This window comes from Argiope bruennichi, chromosome 6 (assembly GCF_947563725.1).
Source record: "Argiope bruennichi chromosome 6, qqArgBrue1.1, whole genome shotgun sequence".
Classification (NCBI taxonomy): Eukaryota; Metazoa; Arthropoda; class Arachnida; order Araneae; family Araneidae; genus Argiope; species Argiope bruennichi.
Window position 1 is genome coordinate 46,467,341 of NC_079156.1, and position 23,370 is coordinate 46,490,710.

Here is a 23,370-nt window from a genome sequence, read left to right on the forward strand (position 1 = left end):
AAAAATATGAATAGTAAAAATATCGTTTTCTTTTTATTTATCTGATAAAAAAATATTATATGCATTCCATTCCTTAAACTGTCAATTTATTTTTGAAAGAAACACGGAAAAGTACCGATTTTATATCCTTACATGGTTTGGCAACAAAAGCAAAAGAAGAACACCTGACATTGGTTATTTATTATAATGCTTTCAAGCAGATATTGGGAGTTTTCAATTTGGCTGAAATTATTGTTTCAATCGATGGAAAACATAAATATGCATCTGAAATAAGAAATCAGATATTAGTTTTATATAAAAGATGAATTTTATCCAATTTTGAAAATATTCCCTGCCATCTAGAATTTCCGGATGAAATTTATTATAGAAAGAAAACTATAGAAAAGCAGTTATAATAATTATCGGATTATAAATTTAACAGACGATGTTTTATGGAATTATTATTTGATAATAATTGGTTAATTTATGAATATTATTTAGGCCTTTCATTTGTATCAGTAGATATATAAAATAATCGTTTTTATTTTGTATATACGTTAATAAAAGATATAAAAATATTGCTTAAAATTTGCGGCACTAACTCTTGCAATATTTAACAGTTTTAGAATTATGAGACTCTTGAGCTCATGAAAAAAAAAATTCAAAATAAAGCAGAATAGATGTTTCTTACACAAATCCGTGATTCCTATTATTTTCAGCATATATCCTCTTCAAGAGAACAGAAAGGTTAGTCAAATTTTCAAAGCTCAAAAATCAATTAAAATATTAGTTAGTTAAAAATTATCCAAATTTTCACCATTTCTTCTTATCTTTCTTAAAAGTGTAAGAATTTGAAAAAGATATTACAAAATTTAAGCCAGATATTTGTCGACAACTGAATTAAAAGATATTTTATCGTTGCTTCTATTTCATCTGTCTATTAAATCTGCTTCTATCATTAAATAGATGCACTTACTTACAATTAATATACAGTTATTAAAATTATTTATTTTATAGAAGAGGTATATGTTAGTTTTTAAGAGTTCAATATTAAAAAATATAGACAAGTTTTTTCAGTACTATAAATCTCCTCTCTAAAACATCTACTAAGAACAATTTCTTGTCAAGTTTTCATCTGGCAGTAATTCTAATTCTGGAATAGTATCTTCTTTGACTGATAGATGGCACTGTTGAAGTAGAGATGTCAGATTGACTTTTCTGTCTTATGAAGTTCCAACATCTCATTGCAGTCAGCTGTTTTCTACAAGATAATTCAACATTTATTTTTACGCCAATAAAGTTTTATGAATAGAATAAACTTCAGAAGGGTAAACAATCAATTAATTCATAATTTTCCATACATAAACGAAAGTAAATAAAATAATAATACTTTCATAAGCATATCCATCATTAATCTACATACTGAGACGTTTGAGAAGGTATGCCAAGTCCAAACGCTGGTGAGCCGTAGGATTTCAGGTTCGAGACCCGATTTTACCGAAAAAACGTCGTGTAAGTGGGTCTGTTGCACGTTAAATCCGTCAGGGCCAAACGTCCTCCCGCTGATGTGGCGTGATGTGGAGAGGGGGTGCCAGCTCAGGTGTCGTCTTCGTCTTCTTAGCGCGGTTCAAAATGACGAGGTCTGTCCCAAAAGAGCCCTAGCGTTGCTTATAAGCTGGACGTTAAAATAACTAAAACTAAAAAAAAAAAAAAAAAAAAATCTAAAGCCAAGTCCAAATAATAGTCTAAGTATTTATTTCACGAACTGAACAATTGCGCTAAAAGATTTTGTTAGGAAACTGCTATACAGTATTTATGCCATGATTACACAGTTCCGTAAAACAATTTATTCAAGCATGCCTAGATAGTAGTCTGTTTAATTTAGAAACATCAGGTTTTTACTTTGCTGGAAGGACAGAAAAATAATACAATTTTTTTCCAGGAATAATTTTTTCCTTAAGCTTCTCTGACAATAATTTGTAATCAGTTTCTTGCAATCCTCATTAAACGATCATTCATTCAATTAAAAATATTTAATGATCTTATATGAACAAAATCTTTGATCAAAACTAATGTAAAATAATAATATTCATTTCCCAATATTCATCGCTAGTTGTTTGATAGTATACATTTTCAGCTTTTAGTTCAGCTCATTAGACTTATTTATTCAATCAAAGGATTCTAATTACAATTAATATTTTTAAAAAGGTTTTTTTTATTTTCTTGTTATACTTGTAACTTCTTTATTTTTCTGGCAAAAGAGTTTCATGTGAGATTGCAAATTTCAATAAGAAAGGGAATTTTTAACTATCAAATTTGGAAAAGATTAAATTTTTTTAAAAAAAATTCTGATTGACGTAAGAAAATATTATTTAAACTATTGATTAATTCATTTATTAAATACTAGACGCCTTTGGCGATCCGCCGGTTTGCCAATCTTAATGCTCGTTAAAATTTTAATAATTAAATAATTTATGTATATTTTAATAGCTTCTTCATAAAAATATTTTAAAGCTTCAAATTTTGAAAGTCATATAATTCATTCATAATATTATAAAGACCTTCAGCCATAACGTAATATGAATCTCTCTAATTTTCTGTTAGCTGCAGTAGAATTTATGCTTTAAATTAAAGTGGAAATAGTTAAATTGCAATTAATATAAGAAAATTTTTTACTGAAACGAACCATTTCTTTTTAATATGAGTACTGAAAAGAGAGTCGCTGAGTATTTAAACTTTATGGGCACTAAAAAATATCTTTCTTAATTTATGTAATATCTCAAGAAGTTTTCTACAAAATTTTCTGGGATTCAGCATGAACAGATCGATTAATTAACAATGTTTAGTTTTAAATGCATCAAACACTAAGAAAATAAGCAGAGTCGTTTGAAATAATCGGTCGGAAACATGTTAAGCCTTCAAAAGCAAATCCGTATCCGTTGAAAATAGAGTTGTCAACAACCAGAACACAATGCGCATGCGTGAATTTTCTACGCCAATTATGGTAACGCAAATGCGTGAAATTTCTACGCCAGTTGGGGTGATGCTACGCAGATTAGAAATTTTTAATTTCCTTTATTCTGTTTTATTTTAATTCAAAAATATTTCAGAATGAATCTGGAAGATCGATTAATTAACAATGTTTAATTTTAAACGCATCAAACACTAAGAAAATAAACAGAATCGTTTGAAATAATCAGCCGAAAATAATCCTATCCTCGTTAGCGTGGGAAAAAAGATTGAAGCCTTACTCATTTGGTGGTGGGGAAACAAAAAACTTTTGGTGGGAAAGTTAGTTTTTAATTAGTAAATAATTATAATTATAATATTTAATAATTAAAATTCCAATAAAAAATTTAAAAAAGGAACCCCCAGGTACGCATTTCCGATCTCCAAGGTATACATGTACCAAATTTGGTAGCTGTAGTTCAATCGACCTAGCCTGTAGAGAGCCAACACACACACACATTGAGCTTTATATAAATATAGATAAAATCAACTTTATGATCAAAATCAATACCTCAAACTCTTTTAATTCTACAAATATGGTAATACTGTTCCGTATTCACATATAGTTTAATGCATTATATTCATAAAGAATTTGCCGAACCATCGAAATTTCAGAAAAGAATCTAACAATTTATAATTCAAAAATTACTAAAGATAAAAAGATGATGTTTCTTCAGAGCGAATGTGAATGAATCCGATTCGTGTGTGTGTGTCAAGATATTAAAAAGTTTATTATCGGACAGTGCATTGTTTGATATACAGATGGCGCTGTCGTGATCAATACCATATTTGTATTTTCTATCATAGAAAAAAGATTTTTAAAAAAATTATGCAATCAGCTATTTTCAAAAATTTAAGACAAAATAAAATTGCAAATGTGATTCACTTTTCTTGGTTAAAATTCTTTTGAAAATAATAATTGTAATCCGTGATTAGAGAAATACTGGTGTTGAAACAAGCAATCATTATTTTATGTATGAGACACTTCTTTAGAGTCCTTGAAACTCAGAGCAAACTTATAAAATAATCCTCTTATCAGCTTAAGTTTATTGGAAGAAAGCTTAGATGAAAAATAAGGCAAAAATACGAGATACTTTACGGATCAAAAAAGATTAAACACAACTTAAGGTAGTCTGCTTCCCTATAACCTGCTAAGCTGAATGTCTTCTTTTCTGAAGAAAAATCTCCAGTCGTCTTTTCTGTTTATTTAACTATTTTCGGAAAACCTATATTAATTTTTTTTAATTAATCGCAATTCATAGCATGAATTGCATTACCCAAAACATTCTATAATTTCTTTTTCTGTATTTGAATAATTTAGTTTTCCTAGAATGAATTCCATGAATTTCTTTTCCTTTTTAGAATATAACCACCATTATGACAAGAGCTTAAATAGAAGTATAGCTACTAACAGCCCCAACTATCAATAAAGCAATCAAGAAATTCTATCGAATTGTTTTAGATATCCTTAAAGGAATAAAAGTCTCAACTCAAATCTATCTATTATATAAAAAATTTTTAAGTAAATATTGAGTTTCATTCGCCTTCTGATGTTAGATAGCGAATCATCTGACACATGACATTTGAGGTTTCGTTTGCCAGAATTGTTTGAAATATTTATTAAAAAGTATTATTAAGTCATAAAAAATATTTATATTGTACTTTACTGTAAAATGGTGACAAAAAAGAGAGTAATGCTTTAATTAAAAAAAGATTAACAGCAAATGAGTTTAACCCTTTAAAAGGCCATTTTTTTTCTAGTCATATTATGTTAAAATATTTTTAGGCTTGAAATTAGAAGAAGAAAAGGGATTCATTTAGCTTATTAGATAAATTTAATTTGATTCATTAATTAACTTGGTTAATAATTAAGTAACAAATCAAGACACATCATTTTGTCTGAGATAAAGAACTGAAGCATCTAAGTTTCTGACTTACTAATAAAATGTGTCAGAACTTACACCAACCAACATAATTTTATATAAAGATTGATAAATTGGGTGGGAAAAATACTTCCCACGGCCCTAGAAAGGGTTAAAACAATATTATTTGTTAATTCTACTTATAGACACACCATTTGGGGCAACAGTAATGAATAGCATTCTCATTTATTTACTCTTTTTGAGTTGCGGAAATTTTTCGTCTCTCTGTGTGCAATCATCTGTATACCTAAGCAATACACGTGTGCATTGGTTTGTAAATAAAAATTTGATCTTCAGCAAATCCTATCAAGGAAAATGTGAAGAAAGGCCGAGTTCTAATCTGGCAATTTGGAATTTAAAGCTGATGGTGAAACTGCTACGTTGGCTGCAAAACGTGAAATACTAGAACAATATTGGATATTGGAGTTGTGAGCAAATAATTTTCTTCCCATTATGGGGCTTGGAGTTTTCAATCAAGACAATCGGCATACGCATATTGTCATCATTGAAGGATTAAAATTCCAACATTGAACGAATGGCCTATGAAGTTTACATGGCAGCTAACTGATGAAAATATGGTTACAGTATAGAACAACATTAGGGTTGGCGAGCAAAAGCGATCAAGGGACGAATCCCCATAGTCATCAATAGAAATGGTATTACACCGCATTCTATGAATTCCCTAACGCTGGAAGTAAGTTGTACTTGATACAAATAATTTCAACGTTTCTTGCAAGCCTATAGAAATATATATCATTTTCAGTGCCACAACTGTAACTATAGAACTGCCCCTATTGAAATTTCTTTCTGCGTATGTTATGTTTACATTAAATTTATAAATTCATATTGTATATAGAATAAAATAGCTTAAATGCATCAAACAATCTGGCCATTTTCAGGAAACTTTTACTTAACATATATTTACAAAAATTATAATTCTTTTGAAAATGCACAACAGTTTATCAATAATATATACCTTGCAAATCGTGAGCCTTAGAAATTACATAATGCTTAAAAATTAATTTTGAGAAAGCGTTCATTTCCTTCCAGCATATTAGTCTGCTCATTTCTGATGATTTTCTTTCTTTTTCTTGTTTTTGCAATGGCTCTTGAAAACATATTTAATTTTCTACCTGTGCCAATCCTTTGTTCTATAATATATTATTAAGAATGGAAAAAGAGATTGAAAAGAAAGGAAATTTCTTAACAATAGAAACAATAGAAATATCACCAAAAAAAGACGGTTGAAAAAAACAAGAGAAGTGTAAGACCGTTTGACTTATAGCTATCAAATATGGTACATACATATTCTTTAGAAAGGCGGAATTTTATCAACTGTCTCATCGAAAGGCTATCTACTATTGGAATTTAAAGAAGAATTTTATTTGTATCTATATAGTTTATGCGCCGAATAAATAAATGAAGTCCCAATCCCGTGAAATTTATATGATAGATGAACCACGCATTTACATTTTTAATAGGTGATGATCTCCATTAGAAGCTTTCATGTTCAATGAGCAATTCAAATAACACATCTTGAAAGTCCAGCAGTCTCATGCTATCACGGATATGAAATTATATCTAAATACTTTAACTGAAATTATAGATAACCATCAAAGGGGACTAGTTCATAATAAAGTAGAATGTCTGTGTTTATTAGGGGTATAATGAATAGATATCTAGAGTTATCTAACTGAGCACAGATATATTTTAGAGAGTAAAAGTGTATATCTCGGGGTGATTTAAAAAATTTAATTTATTAAAATCAAGCGAGATTTTGGAGTTTTAATAGGATAATTCCCGAAAATATTATGACACAAAATTCATTTTTAAGCAATTTTAAATTTAAAAAATAACATTTTCTTAGTGACCAATACAATTATCATGTAATTTTTTCCTAAAATGTTGACAATTTTGAAATCATTTGTTTGCACAATTTCCAAAAATAAACTCCATTGCACCGACATTCATATTTTTGCTTCCTTTCATTGAATATTTAATTGTGTGGTTTTCTCCTATTATTAAAAGCTGAAAAAAATATTATTTTTATTATTTTTCTCCTTTCATGTATTATCAGGAATTGAAGTCCCAATTCAGAGAACGGAAACTTACTTTTAGAAGATGATTCTAATTATGTTTTTAAAGATGATAAAGAAGAAATATCAGGTGATGTCATTCCATTTGGAAAATTCATATACATTGATGTACAACTGGGAGAGTTGTGACTTGTTTATTTAAAGTTTTGTTTTTATTTCGATATGACTTGAAGCTAACTGTTGCATAATTAATATTTTGTCTAAAGCTTCGCCTATTTTTGTCTCGCACATCCACCAAATCCTAGCAACATCTGCTTTTACTTGCTATGAGTTAAAAAAAATAATATATCCCAAACTTTTAAAACAGAGAACAATTAAAATAAGCAAAAAAAAAAAAAAAAATCCTGCCCTACCCATTAATAAAACCAGGTTCTTAACAAATTTATAATTACATTTTTATTAAATCTGAAACAGTAATAATCCACAAAAATTAAATATAAAATCGTCTTAAATATAATTATAATTCAATTATTAATTCCCTTAAATATTATTAGAATTTATAAATTCAAAGTTAGGAACGCATTAACCTTAAATCAATAAAAGCATATAAAAAAGGAAAAAATATATATTTTGAATTCTAAACATTTCATAACAAGAAATGCTATTTTGACCTAAAATTAGTTTTCCTACCCTTCACACACATAAAAAAAGAAATATTCATCAGAGCAGCATGCGATAAACAACACCAGTACATAAAAATATTATATTTAAAACATCTCAAATTATTCATTCTAAAAAGGACTTTTTTTGAAATCCAGCAATTTGCATCTTATGAAGTAAACACATAAATAAGTAATAACGTCAAAAAAGCGTAATATTATTTAGAATTCTTAGTCTTAATTTTCATCTGTTTTTCAACAATTCGTGTACAAATTACTAGGATCAAATTCTTTGCTTTTTGCTTTGACTAGTTAATATTTATTATTCATGTTGGATCATAAATATGTTTTCCTTTAAAAACATGTATGCATTGAAGTTGAAAATATGCATTTGAAATTCTTTTGTTTATTAAAAGTGATAAATAGCGATAAGATTATTTCTGGAAATAAATAGAGAATGACAATTTATTTCCTATTTTAAGATTATAAGAAAAATTATATCTTTACAGAAAACATTTAAATGGATTAAATTTATATTATTTTATTATCATATGAATGGAATTGAAGTGCATAAAATGATTACCACTACGTAATAAATTAAGTATAATTTTACAGTATTGCTAATTTTGAGTGATTTTTTGCTTTTTTTTAAATGAAAATCTAAAATATATAATTGAATATCGAGTATCCAGTATGAACTGAAATTTGCATACTTTTAACATATAATTTTAGATAATGTTAACTTACACAATTACAGGAATGAACATCTTTAAATGTGCAAAAATTGTTTATAAAAATATGTTGATAATTCTTGAATAGTTTCATGGTCATTCAATAAACTTTCAATTAATTAATATTTGAATAAAATTAATTCCAGTATATATTATATTGTATTGAATTATTTATTTACTTTATTTTAGAAATGTTTTGTGTTCATTTCCTGCAAAACAGTCTCGCATCTAAAAATGCAAAAACTATTAAACTGATTGCAAGAGACTATCTATTAACTGATTGCAAGAAACTATCTACATACAAATTCACAATAAATGGCACTTAGTAACTAACCTATAGCACTTTAAAGAGGAAGAAAGGAATTAAACATTTCTAGAAATTTTTTATAATGATATTATGGTTGAAATATTCTCTAATGTTTTTGACCTTGAGGCGTAGTAACTTTACCCAAAATAAGGCTGTTAAGAAATATAACGATCTCTTAGAGAGACTTATGTCGGAATTGTACAGAAGTTTGTTGAGTTTTCCCTCTAGACTCTATTTAAAAATTTTGAAACAATTTTCTTAAAAGGGAAAATTGTTTGTTGATTGCCGAGGTAATTTGGAAGCGAAATAAGAGTCAGAGTAGCTTTGGAAACATTATTATAATTTTCATTTTTAAGTTTCACTTTGCCATTTAAAAATTGTATGTATTTCTCTGATTGATGTTTTTTTTTACTTGTGTTTTTTCAAGTATTTGTCAGAAATGCAACAAAATGACGATTCCATTTAGCTACTTCAATTATTATAGACTAGCATTTTCTGGCAACCAGCTGGTTCAGTTGCAATATTGGTTATATTTGATTTCTGATAAATTGATTAGATATTTTTTCAAGCAAAATTGTAGACACAAAAATATTATAGACTAGCCGCTTCTGGCAACCAGCTGGTTCAGTTGCTATACTGGTTATATTTGATTTCAGATAAATTGATTAGATATTATTTCATGCAAAATTGTAAACACAAAAATATTATAGACTAGCCGCTTCTGGCAACCAGCTGGTTCAGTTGCAATATTGGTTATATTTGATTTCAGATAAATTGATTAGATATTATTTCATGCAAAACTGTAGACACAAAAATAGACACACTTTCTCTTAATAGGATTCACTCGAAATTTAATAGAAATCTACAAAAGTGATGTAAAGGCTGTATGCCGAATTTCATACATCTAGCTCAAAGTGATTTCGAGTTCTATCTGCCACAAAATGGAAGACACATGGAATATCCAAAATGTTTTCTTCGAATTTGGGAAGGTATGAAACGTGAAATCTTGTCAAAATTACGAGTTCGAATGCTTTCTCTATATTTCTTAATTGAGAAATTTAAAAAATATTCCATTCTACAGGTAAACTAATTATGTGCGAGAGTCTTGTTTAGAACTAAAGACTATTATCAGGCAGACTCATAAATAAAGATTTCAATTAATTGAATTAAGTTTGTCTGCAAAGATAAAATACTGCAGTTCAAACAGAGACGTATATGGCAAATATTTTATCCAAAGATAAACAGAACGAAATCCGTATTTAACATGCTGACGGAGCATTATAGGAAATGAACTAGTCTTGAATATTTTTATTGTGTTTTTGGATTTTTTTTTATTTAAAATATCGGTGATTCAAATGTAAAAACGTTTCGGTTTGCGAAATTCTGTATGCCTATAAGAGTGAAAAAATAGTTAACACTTTAAGGTATGCTTTAATTGCAATTATTTATTGTTCAATGCTGGTTCAAAAAAGTATCATTGCCATAAAAATGCTTTCATATGTATAAAGTGTGAGCTTTTACACTACATCAGAAATTTTTATACAATAATTATTATTCTTTTAATTTTACTTTGTTACCCCTATTTATAATCTAAAGTTCTAATATGCTCTGTCGCAGGCAGCTTATTTCTAAATTAAGATATTTCATTTAAAGTTTTTTTTTTTTACTTCTTCGTATAGGAGTTATATAAAGAGAAGAAATATTTTAATCGTTAAAAAAATAATAATTCGAGATTTTTACGAATCTGTCACGTTTCAAGTCACCGTAAGCATAAAACAATATTTTAAGAAATATGGCTAATGTCTGTGACTATAACTAAAACATTTTTGAGCTAAGGGGATGGTATTTGGTGCGTGAAATCAATTCGAACATTATAGATATCTATCAAATCTTAAATGAAATTCGTTAAGATAAATATTGTAAGTGAGTCTGTCTGTAAATGAACTACAAAACTACAAAAAGGATAGATAGATAAAATTTAGTACGTCGTTCTATCATATAAATTATAGATACATATTTGGGAAAAATTCGACAAGGAATTGAAAGCGCTATGACTTCAATAAATGAAATTTTGTATGCGATCATATAATACAGTTGCAGTTATATAACAGATATTGGTTCCGATCGGTCGGTAAAAAGGGTTCAAAATACTTTTTGATTTTTGATACTAGACTCTCGCCAAAGATCTATATTCGAAATTATTGTTCGCCCATGTTAAGCAATGGATTCACTGCCTTACTAAAGTTATAATTTTATGCGTTATTAGAGATAAGTATAACATCTTAATTAGAGAGTATGAGCTAAAATTTTGGAGAGACCTCAAGCGCTGATCTTTTTAATTTGACAGATTACATGTTTGCAGAAATGGAATTTTTAAAATTTGGTTTCTCTTATTTATTGATGTGATAATTTTTTTAGGTTTCTACATCTTTGTGTTCTTAATGACAATACAAAAATATCAATATTCAGAGCTTAATAATAATTTATTATGTTACATTTGTCAAATTTCGATAGCTAAGTAGCTATTTGGTAGAAAATTTGTAAAATTGAATTCAAGAATGTATGATATTTATAATATTAAATGACATATTAGAAAATAATTAAAACAATATTTTATTTTTTCACTCATAAAAGCGTCTTTTTAAAAATTCTGCTATTGAATTGAATATTAGTAAAAAAATTCTTTTATCGTTAAATGAAAGAATTTTGTCAATATTATTTTATATCGTAAAATCTTATCTATTCTTCTCAAAGGATTCACTAGTTTATTTATATTTTTTCGAATAAAAAAAAACTTTTACAAATCCAGCTTATATTTGAAATGGATTATCTCTATTAAGCATTGCATACGCTCACATGTATTTCTGTAATAATAGAAAAACCGTAAAATGTAACATTTATAGTTTAAATATCTTTATATAATGTATTAATTGAAATGTACTTTTTTTAATTCGAATAAAATAAATATTTAAATCTATATATATAAAACCCTTACGTGGAAGCAAAATTAGACCGAACTTGTCGATCGCAGTTTGGCAACACTTCGACCTCGCCCGGGAGCATCAACACAGGGTTTGATAAGATTTCAAGCGAACGCTATTTTTGCATCCGTATGAATATTTTTTTAAACAAAAATTTAACGGCCAAGAAACGGACAATTTTAAAAAAAATTTCTTTCTTTGTGGATGTATATAGTTATTTAAATGAAAGGCCATTTGTGTTTACAAAAAGCTCAGATGCAGGTGCTTTTTGCGAGTGTACTTTTTGCTTTGCATTCTTTTATTTCTTACATTGTTTTATTATATTTTGGAATAAATTGAATCTGAATATATCTGTTGCTAGGCTAAAGTGGTTTAGTAGATGGATCGCGAAGTGATCCGAGAGGAACTGCATTATCAGTTCCTCTCGGGCATAAGCGAGCAGGGGGCGGAACCTCCTAGTTATAACATAACTGGTGCTGGCCCAGTGATGGGCAGAGATGGCTCCTTGCGGACCATCACAGTCTCTGACTCACCTCCTCGTGGTAGCACCGGGCAATGGGCGTCGGATGGCTTAACGGTCCCGGCGTCTAGCTAACGAGTCAGGGGCGCAACACCCTTGGGCTGCCAACCCATCGGGGGAGAGAATGATGGCCCTAACAATAAAACTAATAAAACCCACTCCTCCCAAGGAGTGGTACCATCTTTTCAGCCAGTCGCTGCTCCTAGCCCTGCTCAACCGGCTGTCGGGGTCACGCCGTTGTTTCGGTGTGACGTGTGTGAACGAGAGTTCGGATCGAAAATTGGCCTGGGTGTACATTCTAGACGAGCCCACCCTGTGGAGGCTAATAATAATATAAATGTTGATAGAACAAAAAGCAGGTGGAGTGAGGAGGAGTCCTTGATGTTGGCCAAGGCAGAGGCAGAATTGACCATAAGGGGAGGTATACGTTTTATGAATAAAGATCTGGCGGGATTGTTCTTTGAAAGATCGGTAGAGGCGATTAAGAAGAAGAGACAATCCCAGCCTTATAAACTGATGGTCAAAAACTTTATGGAGGCTCTGGCTGGTCCATCCTCCAAAGTTCTTCCTCCCCTGAGTGCAGAACACCGCACTCTTCCCTCTCCTTCGGCCCATGAAATAATAGAAATTGGGGAAAATAATGTGGCTCCTCCCATTGCGGGTCCACCTGTAAGCTGTCACTCCACAGGGCCCCAGGCCAAGCCCGAATGTGACTTAATCCCGATCGTGGCTTTATATCGTGAGCCACAGAGGACAGAGGAACAAGAGCTGGACGTATTAACCTGGGCAATGTTACTTGAGCTACCGCCCAGTAATGGAGTTTTCTCCGCTGTGGATATTGTATTGAAGCTAAACAAAGACTCTCCAAAAGAGGTCTTCCTCGGACATCTCGCAATGGTTATTGAGAGCGCCGTGCGAGAAGTAACATCGTCCGAGGCGCAGAAGCGAAAAGGAATCTTCGCTCTGCAATCCACAGCAACCAGCTCAACAGGCGTCAAGAGCGCAAAGGCAACTATATTCTAACCCAGAACCTCTATCGTAAAAATAGAGGCCGTTGTTATAACGCCATCATCAACGGGTCGTTGGGCTCTGAGTTTAAGGTCACTCAGGCCTTTGCTCAAGACTTCTGGGTAAATACGATGACGCCTGGCAAATGTTCCCTTCCTGCCCTTCCTGCAAGGCGAACATCTCCCTCCCCTGAAGTTAAGGTAGCAACGTTATGGGGGCCGATTCTTTATGAAGAAATTCAGAGAAATATTCCCGCTCTGAATTCGGCTGCAGGACCCGATCGGATGACTCCGGCACATTTACGCAAACTACCATGGGAATTTTTATGTAAAATTATGAATTTGTTCCTTTGGTGCCGGAGGGTTCCTGCCTCCCTATTGGCAGCCCGGACTGTTTTTATTCCAAAATGTACTTCACCCACAAGTCCGGACGAGCTCAGACCAATTTCAATTGGTAATGTTTTGGTGAGGCTCTTTCATAAGATATTGGCCAACCGTCTTAGGGCAGCAATTAAGCTTGACCCACGCCAAAAGGGATTTGCGCCTCTGGATGGTATGATGGAGAACACGACAGTCCTTGACTTTCTCCTCTCCAAATTTTACACGGAGAGGAGAGAACTCCACATTGCCTCCATCGACCTCCAGAAGGCCTTCGACTCTATATCCCAAGAGGCTCTCCTGAGGGCTCTAGAGGATCTCCACCTCCCTAAAATTTTTATTAATTATGTGGAGGACGTGTACAAAAACTCGTACACGACTCTAGAGTTCAATGACGGACGACACACCACTGTTCGTCCAACAGTGGGGGTCAGGCAGGGGGATCCACTTTCCCCCTTATTATTCAACATTGCCCTAGACGTGTTTCTTCGGAGCCTCCCAGACAACATAGGAGCTCAGGTGGATGGCAGTCGGTTAAATGAAGTTGCATTTGCCGACGACATTATTTTATTTGCCTCCACAGCTAGGGGATTGCAGGAACTTTTGAATTGCTCAAACATGTCCCTAGGTGCTCTTGGGCTAAGGATCAATTTTATGAAAAGCTTTACTTTATCCTTAGTCCCCAGTGGGCGTGACAAGAAAACCAAGATCACTTCTGGTTCCTTCCGGGTTGGGAACACACCAATTCCGCACCTCGGTGTGGATGCGGAGTGGACCTACCTGGGGGTTCCCTTCACGCCTACTGGAAAAGCAAAAGTTAAAATCTTAGAGAACCTTCGACCTAAATTGGAGGTTCTGACCAAGGCACCTCTCAAGCCGCAACAGAGATTATTCTTTTTGAGGTGCCATCTCCTACCCAGTGTCTATCATCTACTGGCCTTAGGAAAGGCTGGCCCCTCCTCATTGAAAAGGGCCGACACTGTGGTTAGGGGATTCATTAGAAAATGGTTGGACCTCCCGGTCGACACCCCCGTCCCGTTTTATTATGCTGATGTTGAGGACGGGGGCCTGGGTGTGCCTTGTCTCCTCTGGTCTGGAGTTAGACTACGCCTTGACCGCTTAAACTATTTTAATCACATTTTAGCTTTTAGGGATGTTAGTTGTTCCCGTTTTAACAATTTTAATTATTCGACGGACCCTGCAGGACAGGTGTCCTCCAACTACATTGAACGACAGCGGTCAAAGGTTCAACAAAGTCTACTCCAAGACGGAATTATTTATGATACAAAAAGTAAACAGCGGCAGATGTGGGCTGAGCGGCTCTATGCCTCAGTGGATGGTAGTGCACTGAGGGCTTCAGGTAAGACCACTGGACAGCACACCTGGGTATCGAATGGGACATTCCTTGTCAGTGGGAGAGATTACATTAATATGATAAAGGCCCGCATTAATGCTCTCCCCACCAGGACAAGGACAGCTAGGGGGCGCCCCAATAAACCAAGGAACTATCGGGCCGGATGCGCCGCCCTAGAGACACCCAATCATGTGGTCCAGCAGTGTTTTAGAACACATGGCCTGCGAATAAAGCGGCATAATGCTATATCTAACTATATAAGCCGCTCCCTTCAACAGAAGGGGTTCCAGGTCGCAGAGGAGCCCATCTTTCCTCTGCCCGCTGGTACCCTTAAGCCCGACTTGGTGGCAAACAAGAACGATACTGCACTCGTCCTCGATGCCCAAATTGTAGGGGACGAGGTGGAGCTGGACTCCGCCCACACCGCCAAATGCTTGAAATACTCAATTAAACCTTTGGAGCAGGCGGTGAAAGTGCAGACAGGCGCCCAAAAAGTAATATTCTCCAGTATAACACTAAACTGGAGGGGCGTCTGGTCACCTAAGTCGGCACAACATCTTCTGCGATTGGGTGTCATCAAGAAAAGTGACCTATCCGTCCTCGGCACACGCGCCATTATCGGCTCTATGGCGTGTCACCGACGGTTCGGATTTATGAACACCCACACAAGTGGGGGGATGTGGAGCAGGATGGGTGTCGGTTGACTGGCCGACATATGGGGTGCTGCCTAGCCCCAATTATTATTATTTTTACTAACATCATTTTTGTTCTTCTTATTATTATTTAGGCAAAATCTTTCCTCTTTCACCATCTCTGATTCTATAATGATATTTAAAAATAGAATCAAAGAATGCTGTATTGATAAATAATTTAAATGATTATTATCAAAATTAAGGAACGCAATGATCTTTGGTAATATTGATTAATGTATATGTTTGCTTACAAAAGTAAATGGTATCCATTTTTTTTAAATGAAATGATATCTTTACAAATTGAAATTATTCGTTTTTCAACTGAATGCCATTTTTTTAACTTTCTTTTTATCTTTAGTTAAATTCATGTTTTAAATCATTTGAAAGATGTTTTTTTTTTCATTATTTGTTGATATTAGTCTTTTCATCTGAAATTCAGATAAAAAGGAAAAAAGATATTAAACTAACTTGACATCACACAATTATTTAAATATTTTTCTTTTTTCCGCTTCTGAAAGCTTGAACGGAAAAACAAAATAGAAATGTCATCTCTTTATTAGAAAGTAAATTGTTTGTATTATTTTGAATACTGAAGAAGCAAATAATGACTTCTCGAATTTCGGATAGATAAGGAAAGAAAATAAACAAAGTAAAAATCAAGAAAACAGCACGAAGTTGCATCTGGAAACGCTAAGGAAATAGAGAATAAACAAATAGCTCCTTACAAAGAAAATAACTTCTATTCTCTTTCTCCACTCTTATGTCTAATCGCACGTATTGCTATTTTTTAAACTACTTTGTTCTGTCATGAATTATGAGATATCTTATATATGTAGCATCAACTGTACTTTTGAACTTATTATCCTTTTGAAGATGTAAAATACACGAGTATTGGTTATTTTTGAATTTCCTGTACCTCCTAAAATGAGTAAGATATCAAAAATGTAACAAAATTTTTCTTCTTGTCTTAGTTTTTCTTTACATTTTTTTAGTAGGCTGTAGTGTGTTATTGAGGGCTGAGTCTTAGGAAAAAGAAATTTCAGATAAAATTTCTTATAATTACTATCATACAATTCAGAAATTCAGTCAAAGAAATTGTTTATTTTATTGCAAATTTCATTGTGAAGTTTTGACGTTATATTTTTGAGTCCCAAGTTTAATATCACTTAATTGCTGATCTAAAAGTAAGGGGGGGGGGAATAAAAACTCACCAATTTTCAACAATATTGACCCAGAAGGAATGGAATGAAGTCATTTTATTTTGTTCACGAGGCTAAAACTTATTGATAACACAATTTAAGTTTCAATAACTGATGTCTCTGAAGTTAGAGATTGGATGCATCATTGTATAGGGTATAACTAGGGATTGCAATACCGGTATACCGGGATACCGATATTTTGAGCCATTTGTACAATTTTGTAATACCGGTATTCACAAGTTTAAATACCGGTTTTTCGGTATTTACTAGAAATTTTTAAAATTTTGTACACTATATGTTCAGGTATCGCGAACATAGCAATATAGTATACGTTTTTGTTTTTATATCTCCCTAACGAGCGAAATTATTTAGCTAATTAATGGCTTAATTAATTGCTTAAATCTAAATTAGAGAAACATGGATTATCCCTGAGAGAAAATATTGTATCCATAACGAATAATGGAGCAACAATTATGAAAAAAGTTGGAAAGTTGATTGGTGCAAATCAGCAATTGTGCTATGCACATGGAATTCAATTAGGAGTAATAGATATATTATATCAAAAATATAAAGAACAGAAGAATCCAAATATTGTGGATATAGAAACTTCGGATTCCAACTTTGAAAACAGTAAGTAAGAGTGATATTGACAATAAAGATAATGGCAATGTAATTGTTGAAGAAGATATTGCTAATAAGAGTGAAATATTAACCTATCAAGAATTGTTTCCTATAATTTATGAAGTTCGAAAAATTACTAAAATATTTAAACGTTCCCCTATAAAAAGGATATATTACTAAAATATATACTAACTGAAAATAAACAGAATATATGTTAATATTAGATTCTAAAACACGTTGGAACAGTTTACTCCTAATGATGGAACGATTTTTGAAACTGAGAAATCCAATCCAAAAAGCAATAATCGACTTAAACCTGCAAATTAATTTTTCAGATAGTGAATTCGACTTAATATCTAGAACTGTAGCAGCTCTACTTCCAATAAAACTGATAATTGAGGCATTATGTCGGAGAGATTCTAATTTATTAACAGCTAATGCAACAAAAAATTTCATGTTGCAGTCAATGAAAGAACAGCACACATCAGTATCTGAAGAATTATATATTACATTGAAAAATCGCACAGAAGAAAGGCATACCGAAATAGAAAATGCCTTATGGTATTTACATAATTCTAATGATTTTAAAAATGAAAATAAGAAAAGAAAATAGCCAATTCAAATCTGATTAAGTTAGAGTAAAGTTTCTTAAAAATTTTTCCCACAAACCTATCCACATTCAGAATTCGGTTCAATTATCGAAGATTCTGATGTTACTACTGTCGATAGTGAAAAGGAATTGTCTCTTGAACAAAAATTAGAATTATCGATAAATAAAAAAAGATTCAACGAACCAAAATACAATACAGAAATCAGCTATATCCAAAACCACCCGACGAGAAATCGATTTATTTGAAGATGTGGGATTTAGAGGTAAATACTTGGAAAAAGTATATCGCGAATTGCTAACACTACCACCAACTAGCGTAGATGCCGAAAGGGCGTTTTCGACAGCTGGTAATTTTTGCACAAAATTACTTTTCATGCTTAATGACAGTGCAATAGAGGCATTATGTTTTTTTAGATCACATTTCGAAAATTTGTAATAGTACCACAGACTGAATAGTGATATTTACACTTTTTTTGTGATTTAAATAAATAAGATGTTTCTTTACTTTTTTGTGATTATATACTGTTATAATTTATTACAGATTATTTTTTGTGATATTTATACTCTCTAACAAAACTGGCATATAAAAAAAAGAAACGCCTCTGTTTTCTAAAATTTCTAATACCGGTATTAAAACCGGTATCCCGGTATTAAGATTTAAAAAATACTGAATATCGGTATTGAAATTTTGGTCCGGTATTGCAATCCCTAGTTATAACGTTCAAATGCTAAAAGTATTGTTGTTCTCCGTGTAAGAACACTGCTATCAGATGAGGAACTATCATTTTGCAGCATAATGCAATACTTCTGTTGTTCACTTGATCGACATTGTTCAACAAATTGTTGAAAAATGTTCATTGTTGTTGTTTCTGTTGTTTATTCTGAACAATGTTTCATTTTTTTTTTCTGTTTCTAAACAATGTTTCAATTTTTTTCTGTTTCTAAAGAATGTTTCATTGCTGTTGTTTTTTAAACAATGTTTCATTGTCGTTGTTTCTAAACAACGTTTCATTATTGTGGTTTCCATTGTTCAACATTTTTCAAAAAATGTCGTTTAACGGAGTAAAAAATATAAAGCTCATCATCTCATAGACGTATTCTGGAAAGGACAATAATACGCTGACCATTTGTAAGTCGTTTCTTTGTATATTAACTCGACTTTCGTAACAACAATATTTTTTTAAAAACTACACGTATATCTAAGGGTTGAAACTGTATACTGTATAAAATGCTACTGATAAACTGAAAATTCGTAAAAAAACAACAGGATCTCCTATTGATCCTTCCAACGTAAATTTATTCATTCTGTATTTGTATGTTTCGAAATTATTGTTCAAATTTGTTCTTCAGCTCTGGATTATTCTGCATTTTATAATCAAACTCTTTCTCTTTTTTTTATCTTACCAAAAGAATAGTGGCATAAAGAGGGAGAAAATAATTCATGACGAAAAACTTATATGAGTAATAGTGTCTATTAGAATATGATGAAAGAAGATTTTCCACTTCTCCTAAAAGTCTCTTTACCTAAATATATACGGCCTGATGGTAAGGTCTCGGCTTCGGAACCGGAAGGTTTCAGGCTCGTGTCCCGATTCCACTGAAGAATCGTCGTGTAAGGGGGTCTGTTGCACGTTAAATTCGTCATGACCAAACGTCCTTCCGCTGGTGTGGCATGGTGTGGAGAGGGGGGCCAGCTCAAGTGTCGTCCTCGTCATCTGACAGAGGTTCAAAATAATGAGGTCCGTCCCAAAACAGCCCTAGAGTTGCTTTAAACGGGGCGCTAATATAGCCGAACTGAACAGAACTTACCTAAATATATCAATTTTTTAGTAAATTTTCATAAACTCATTGGCATATAAATATTATGTTCGAATATCATAAATCGTCTGCTTCATACTTAAAACAAGTAGGTATTTAAGTGCTAGTTTCGTCTGCATATATTATAAAAGTGAGATATATCTATAGATTAAAATAGCGTACCAAAAACAATATTTGTAAAGAAATGTTCTTTAATCTTCTCGTTTTTATAAATAAATAGTCAAATGAATTTCATTGTGACAGGAAAATCGTTTCAGACAATACAACTATCTGAATCTCTATCTATAACGAAGAATAGTAGAATGTGTGTAACGCTGCTCCAAGCGGATTATTTAAACAGCAGCTACCTAATTTGGCACAGAATAATATGTAAGATTTGGACAGTGGGAATGTACACCTGGGAGGGCTTTTTTTTCCCTCCAAATGTTAATGAATAAAAAATTAAGCTAGATTTTGATGTTTCTTGATGATTGTGATACCTTTAAACTTATTTCCACATAAAAATGATATTCAAACCATTTATAGTCCAAAAAATTATCTTTTCAATGATGCCATTTGAATTTCTGTAAAATTCTTTAATCTAGATCTTATTAACTCTTAAACATATATTTAACTTATTTCTCAACAATATTTTCTTTGTTGTGAATGAAAGCCATCCATTTTCATCAAATATTTGATTGCGCGGTTTTCTTCGATTGTTGAAAGTTAAAAAAGGAGTATTTTTAATATATTTGTGTAGGTCACAGGACAAATACAAAAGTGAAGTTATAATACCGTTGAATTTAAATGATTTATGAATAAGACGTAATAGTACTATGATGTCACGGAACTGATCCCCATAATGAAAATGCAAACACGCTGTGAACAGATTGGCGTAAAATTTGACGGAATTATGGACATGATATTTTATCTAAACAATTCAATTGAAACCTCTATATCCATCGAACCAGCTATCCGCCAAAAGTGACTAATATAATAATAATGTGATAGCTGTCGCAACCATTTGAGATGTAAATTATTCAAATAATCTAAACAATTTAGATAATAGAAGTGATCACATTTTTACATTAAAAGAAATCATGCCATTAAAGTCAATTTGTGAAACTATATGCAGACACTGCAAATGCTGAAGTGAAGTTTCCATCAAAGCAAAAATATAAGAAACTAAATACAATATGTAGACATTAATTTTATTTAAAATCTTCAAAAATGTAGAATAATATAACTAAAAAATATGAAATTAATTTATATTTGGATAAAGTGAAGAATAGTGTTTCCTCGAGTTCGTCGCCAATTTGGTAACCCATCGGAACGCTCTTCTAGCAACCCTAATGCTGTTATGTTTACTACCTTTTGCAATAGTTGAGTTGTACATGAACTACAACTACATTATGAAAAATGTTAAATTAAAAATATTAAAATATCAATTGACGATTTTAATTTTGTACTTTATTATAATGAAAAGTTTATTAAATAAAGAAAGTTAAACTTATAATTAAAAGTTATTTTCTTCTTTCTTTTTTTTAATATGAATACGAACAGAAAATTTTATTCTTTTGCAATTTTTAATTGTCAGTATGCGCTTTAAAAAATCGTCTGCATTCTCACTTTAAAAGACAGCTGCAATGGAATTCTTCGCAGTTCTCATAATTTTTTTTGTTTTTCTAACGGTAGGTTCCCTTTATAATTTGTTATGTCGGCAATTGTGCAAGAATGGATGAAGGGTGAGTAAAGTATATATATTACGAGTTGATGAAGTTAGGAAAGGAAATTTTGTATGGAGAATGGTTTGATATCGAACCGTCAGAATGGATGAAGGGTGAGTTGAATATATTTTTTTATCAGTTGATGAAGTTGGGAAAAGGATGTTTGTTTGAAATTTTTTATGGAGAATGTTCCGATTGCTTCTTTCTCCGTTCGTCTCTTTATTTGGTTACGTACTGTTTCCGTTATCCACACAGTCCTTATGTTCAGTGTGCTAGCGAAGCTACTAGGTTCCTGCTCCCGCTGCTAGCGAAGCCGTAGGATGTTTTTTAAGTTAAAAAATTCTGCCCGGTGTCTTCTACAGATGCCGAAAGTATTTGCTTATTTTGTCAGCCATCTTTATTGGCGACTTGGCATTGTTGGCGCAACAAGGGGCACACTAAAATTCACTTTTACCAATGCTGAAATGAATATTCCATCAAAGCAAAAATATAAGAAACTAAATACAATATATAGACATTAATTTTATTTAAAATCGTCAAAAATGTAGAATAATATAACTAAAAAATATGAAATTAATTTATATTTATTTTATTGTAAGTCCAGTATTACTGTATCAATTGACTACATTTTTTTTACAAAGTTAGTAAAAAAGTCCACAATATTTTTGAGAGCACATGATTCTCTACTTCATTTCTTAACTCTATGATGACGGCTCGTCTGTTTTTTTTTTTTTTTTTTTCCTGTCTTGTTTTTAGAGTGTGCTGAAGCGTAGCGACCAAATCAGTAATCAGTTCTACCGTTGGTTACTGACTGTCATTCAAATAAAGAATGTGTTCTTGTTCGGTTTTGACTGCGAGCGTTCACAGAACTGAATAAGGACCAAAAGGCAATTAATACATATGATGACATCGTTTTATATTAAAAATTCCTAAAAATAGTTAAGGAAACTTAACAGATTGACATTTTAGAGTGCTTGTGAAATATAGAAAAAAAGAAACATAATATCTGATGATTATTGTTGACAAAACTGACATTGGATTAGCATTTTTTTTGTCGTGTGGATATTTAAGCCAAATTTTGCGCAGTAGCTTCTGAGAGTTAAGACCCCTGAGCACCCGATTGCAGAAGTCTGACTTCTAGCTCAAATGAAGATAGCACACACACACTCGCTTTCGCAACCCCTTTTTACAGGGGGGCTCATTCACGTACCTCACAGAAAGAATACAAGGAAGAGGACAACCATGCCCGAACCAGGACTCGAACCCGATACGCCTAGATCACGGGGAAGACACGCTATCCCTAGGCCAGGACATCGACTCTGGATTAGCATGTATATATAATAATAAAAATTAAATACAAGAAATCAAATAGAAAAAGTAAAACATAGTCATAAAATATAAGTAAAATCAGTAAAAAAAGAACAATTTTAATTTTGGAGAAATTATAAGGTATGATATGTGAAAGAAGAAACGGTCATCATTAATCTCTATTGTTGAAGTAGAATTCAATGTCCTTGAAAGGAAGTAATTAATTCATATAAATAACCATCACTTCACCAAAGGAACAATACTCATAACACTAGTCACTTCACCGAGTTACCACTAAAAGGAAAGATTCAAAATTGTCTTTTTTTGAAGAGACATCCAGAGTGTAAAACCATGTTTTTTCTCAGATATTTTTCCATTTTGTAAGTGATAATATAATATTAGCAATACATTTAAAATTTAGCAGCGAAAGTAATCTCCCTGAAACCTTCTAGTATACTCAAAAATAAAATTTATCCTTCGCTTATCCTATTGAAAATTGTAGGAACCGAATGAATCCCTGAACAGTCCGAATG